The sequence below is a fragment of the Rhagoletis pomonella genome, unplaced genomic scaffold, assembly GCF_013731165.1.
Source record: "Rhagoletis pomonella isolate Grant_MI unplaced genomic scaffold, Rhpom_1.0 Rhpom_scaffold_00002, whole genome shotgun sequence".
NCBI classification, from domain to species: domain Eukaryota; kingdom Metazoa; phylum Arthropoda; class Insecta; order Diptera; family Tephritidae; genus Rhagoletis; species Rhagoletis pomonella.
In genome coordinates this window covers 74,398,575-74,403,931 of record NW_023458556.1, presented here as the reverse complement: position 1 = coordinate 74,403,931, position 5,357 = coordinate 74,398,575, and the positions used below count along the sequence as shown (strand labels likewise).

General features: G+C 39.9%; 1 protein-coding gene across 1 annotated transcript in view; it reads right to left on the bottom strand.

Moving 5' to 3' along the window:
- The window catches only part of LOC118734057, a 54,129-nt gene that overhangs the window by 27,194 nt on the left and 21,578 nt on the right, over positions 1 to 5,357 (bottom strand). The window lies entirely within an intron of this gene.

Genomic DNA, 5,357 nt, shown 5'->3' with positions numbered 1-5,357 from the left:
AAAAGCTACCTACTTACCGAACTTTAAGCAAATCGGACCGTAAATACGATTTTTTCGAATAGATCAGTCCCTGGTCCACTTCTCGGAAAAAATTGACCATATATCCTAATATATGCTAAAAAACTACTTACGTACCGACTTTTAAGCAAATCGGACCATAAATACGATTTTTTGGAATAGATCGGTCCCTGGTCCACTTCTCGGAAAAAATTTATCACATATGCTAATACATGCTAAGAAGCTACTTGCGCACCGAATTTGAAGCAAATCGGACCGTAAATACGATTTTTTCGAATAGATCAGTCCCTGGTCCACTTCTCGGAAAAAATTTATCACATATGCTAATACATGCTAAAAAGCTACTTGTGCACCGAATTTGAAGCAAATCGGACCGTAAATTAAGGCTGAATGATTTTGTTTTTTCGTTACAAAATAATTATTGTATGTATGTACAATAGAGCGGTCCAAAAAAAATTTCCGAGTTAGGTTTGGGGCACAAACAGGCGAAAACTCCCTTACCTTAGACTTAGTTAGACTTTTTCTTCTAGTGCGGTTTGGAAATAAAAGAGACTGATGCTTTGTATTTTGACGTTTTTGAATGCACCCATTGTGTTGGTGAGCCCAGAGAAATTTGAGCTACAGTGGTGTAAAAGCAAATCGTATGGGGTACAGGTAACGAATGTAGGAACGCTTGTGAGAATAACAAATTTTCCCTGAAAACAGTAATCTGCCTTATCCTTAGTTTCGCCTGATAAAAAAATTCACCCGAAAATTTGTTATCCGCTCATAGTAAAAATATGGAACCAAAAGTGAAAAGTGAATCGGTTCGGGGAAAATGAAACTCATGATAAGGCTGAATGATTTCGTTTTTTCGTTACAAAATAATTATTGTATGTATGTACAATAGAGCGGTCCAAAAAAATTTTCCGAGTTAGGGTTGGGGCACAAACAGGCGAAAACTCCCTTACCTAATATATGGACAGCCCCTAAGCATTCACAAAAAGCTTCACTTAATCTTTTCTGAGCCTCAGCGTCGAAGAGCAAAGAGGATAATTTCACGACGCGGGCGAGAGCTCATGCGTGTCATCACAGAAAATGAAACAGAGGATATTGTTGAGTGGGTGAATCAAGAAGAAATTTCAGTGGACTGTGAAAATGAAATACCTTTGAATGAAAAATAAGTACGAGATATCCCTGTGGCTACTCCTCTTTCAGATTGGCTGGCTGGACCGTGAACCAAAGAAATCGACAACAAAGAATGACTAGTATAACTATGTAATGAAGTTTTTAAGACTGTTCTTTATTTATACAAGCAAAGTGTGAAACTTTCGCTAACATCTATCTATAGCGGAATACTTCCCTTTATTTTAATATATTAAATATTACTTTCTGAAATCCTGTTAAAAAGATATAACTCATTTTATGCGTACCGATTTTGGGTGAACAATGCTTTATATAGTATTTTGTAATGTTTAATTGAAAAAACATGTCTATGGGATTTTTAACCTTACGTAAGATCTGCGGCGGGGGGGGGGGGATCAATTAAATCTTACAATTTATTACGTGAGGGGAGTATAAATTTAGAGGATGCTCATGAAATTTTTATTGGGAGGGGGAGGGGCATAAAAAAAAATTCAAAACCAATAACTTACTTGCTAAAATTTTTTTTATTATAGCTTAAAATTATTGTAACCAATAGAGGTAAATATGTTGTACAAAAAATAAATAAACAGAAGTTCACAAAAGTTGATATGAAACTATTCGTCGATTTAAATTATTAACTTTTTACTGAGCATGTTTATTTTACGGGGAGGAAGCATCGAAAGCCTAACCCCGTCCTCTCCCGGTACCACCGTCAAGGATTTCGTCGGGATTATAACACTGTGTGACTGATAAGGTTATAGATCTATTCTCGTCTTCTTCTTCTTATTTGGCGCTGTAACCGCCAAGGCGATTTTGGTCAACTGACGTCAATTGGAAATGCCAAGTGAAACCAGAACACTTTCAGAGCTGGGGCGTCGGTATCCATTCGAACGACATGGTCAAGCCAGTTGAGCCGCTCTATTTCAATTCGCCATATACCGGCACGGGCATGATGAGTGACTTATAGTGTGGTTTTCGTACGTCGAGAGAGGACTTTACTCGTGAATTGCCTACTCAGTCCAAAGCAGTACTTGTTAGCAGGAGCGATTCTGCATTGGATTTCCATGCTGACATTATTATCGGTGTTAATGCTGGTTCCCAAGTAAACGAAATTCTCTACTTTCTCGAAACTATAACTGTCAAAAGTGACGTGGGTGCCAAGGCGCGAATGTGCTGATTGTTTGTTTGATGACAGGGATACTTCCTTGTCCTCATTTACCACCAGACCCATTCGCTTTGCTTCCTTGTCCAACTTGGAAAAGCCAGGACAGACTTCGCGGTTTTTCTTACCGATGATGTCAGTGTCATCGGCATAAGCCAGCAATTGTACACTCTTGTAGTAAATTGTTCCTGAGCGGTTCAGTTCTGCAGATCTTATCATCTTCTCCAACATCAGGTTAAAGAAGTCACATGAAAGAGAGTCGCCCTGTCTGAAACCCCGTCTGGTGGCGAACGGCAACAGAACAGAGCTGGCGGTATTGCTCAACGTCATTTTTCACAGCCGTATGAGTTTTGAGGGGTTGCCAAATTCAGACATAGCGGTATATAGGAAACTCCTTTTAGTGCTGTCGAAAGCGGCTTTAAAGTCGAAAAATAGGTGGTGAGTGCCGATCCTTTTCTGGTGGGTATTTTCCAAGATTTGACGTATTGTGAACACATGGTCTATGGTAGACAATACATTCGATAAGACCTTGTAACGTATGCTTAGAAGGCTGATCCCGCGGTAGTTGGCACGCATGGCGGGGTCGCCTTTCTTGTGGATTGGGCAGAGCGCACTTGAATTCCAGTCGTCGGGCATGCACCCTATTACCTCCTTGCCATCGTAATTAAATAACTCCGCTGACAGGCCGTCAGCTCAAGCAGCTTCGACACTTTTCGTCGTAGTCAGGCGCTGGGATATTGACTCCATCGTCATCGACTGGGACCTCGGATTCATCTTCTCCACTTCTTTCAGTGCTTCTGCCATTCAAAAGGGTCGAAAAGTGTTTCCTCCATAATCTGAGTACGTTCTGGACATCGGTCACTTGGTTGCCTTGGTTGTTCCTACAAGAGTCTTGGAACCTTCCGTAAGTCGCTCAACTCTGCTAAAAATGTCGGGTGTTTTTTCTGTCGGCCTGCATTTCAGGCATTTTCTCACACTCCTTATCGTACCAGTAATGAGCGGGAAATGTGGTTCCACTGATCGCGCAAGTCGGTTTGTTGAAGAGTGCTCTCTCACAGCAGGTGTGAGGGTCGAGCGCCGAATCCATTGGCCGTCTGTTCTGATTGCAGATTTTCAACGTTGAACTTTCCTTGCATTGTTGCGGCCCTTTCTTGCTGCTCCGAAATTGGGTCGTATATTGAATGCATCAATATAGTAGTGCGAGTCGATGTTTGGCCTTCGGAGTGTACGTATGATGGATCTTTTTATGCTAGAACCCAGTAATAAATACTGCCAAGTTTCGGGCCCCGGCTAAGTCGATCACCCTCAGCTAATATGTACGCTATAAACTGAGAGAGTCTTGGATGCACATATGAATGAGATGTTGAAGAATCTCGCTTTGATGAGGATTTTGGCTAGACTTTCGTCGACTAGAGTGAACGCCGGTCTCTATTCCACCACAACTCCAACACCGAATTGCACTCCTTTACGTGGCAACTTAGTAGACGTCGCAAGACTCCACGCTCCACCTTCCTAGCCCGTCCATCGCATTTAGTGGATGGCGGTGATGTCAGCCTTTATTTTCTCTAGGACATCAACCAGCCGGGCAGAGGCACCATCCCGATTAAGGGTTCGGATATTCCAAGTGCATACCATCAAATCATAGTCCTTCTTATGTTTGCCGTGATCGTCATAAAAAGAAGGGGGTATCATCCGAGGCATGTGTTTTTTTTTCATTGGGCAGGCATCTAACGTGGCGGAAACCAAACCCAGCGCACGCGGGCCACTCCCAGTTGAATGGCTGTCAAAAGCTTTGCAGTATTGGGAAATGTACAAATGTAGTGGTCAAAAGCGAATATATCAACTAAATTAAATTCATAGCTCCACATACCTGTATAGTAAACCAAATAGCCGGACCATACGTTATTCAAAAAAAAAAAACAAAAGATGTGAAAAATAAACTTTTTTCCGTATACTCTGTAATATTCCTCCGCAATTTTTTAAGGTAAACTTACAATTTATAATCATTGCTTTGCAGCGAAATATCTTCTCCTAAATTATATACATAGGTATGTATAAATATAAAGTAATGAAGTAATAAAGAATTGAACTATAAATTTATTTATTTATTTCAATCCATTTTTGCTCATTGTAGACTGCAGCCAGGTTTTTACCCTTTTTAAATGGAAGTGCTTTGAAGTTAGAGAGAATAACTTGATACAGAACCGGATGATCAATATATCCACTTTTTAAATCAATTTACTAATTATTTTGTTAGCGTTGGGAGTATAATTTGTTATCAGTATATACATACATATATAGGAAAAACCTTGAAAGTTAGGGGGGCCGAAATTATCAAGCAAGCATTTCGTGGTACTATTTTTGAATATCTTGGCAAAAATTTGGAAGTTAGGGGGCCCTAGAGTTTTTTCAGCCTAAAACCATTGTTATGACACGTTCAAAAAAATCGGTTCAGCCGCTCTCGAGCCTTGCGAAAACTAACAAACGGCTTTCTAAGTACATATATATTAGTTGAGATATATTATATATTATAATTATATTTTGACAGTATCCGTTGTTTCTGATTGGCGCAAAAAAATCTTGCCTAGTGACGAATTCGCCCCTTGATATGGTCGTTACTTAAAGCTATTTATATTCGAAATTGCATGAAAATTGGAAAACAGGAATCTATAAGCTTATCCAGGCAAAAAGCTACCTACTTACCGAACTTTAAGCAAATCGGACCGTAAATACGATTTTTTCGAATAGATCAGTCCCTGGTCCACTTCTCGGAAAAAATTGACCATATATCCTAATATATGCTAAAAAACTACTTACGTACCGACTTTTAAGCAAATCGGACCATAAATACGATTTTTTGGAATAGATCGGTCCCTGGTCCACTTCTCGGAAAAAATTTATCACATATGCTAATACATGCTAAGAAGCTACTTGCGCACCGAATTTGAAGCAAATCGGACCGTAAATACGATTTTTTCGAATAGATCAGTCCCTGGTCCACTTCTCGGAAAAAATTTATCACATATGCTAATACATGCTAAAAAGCTACTTG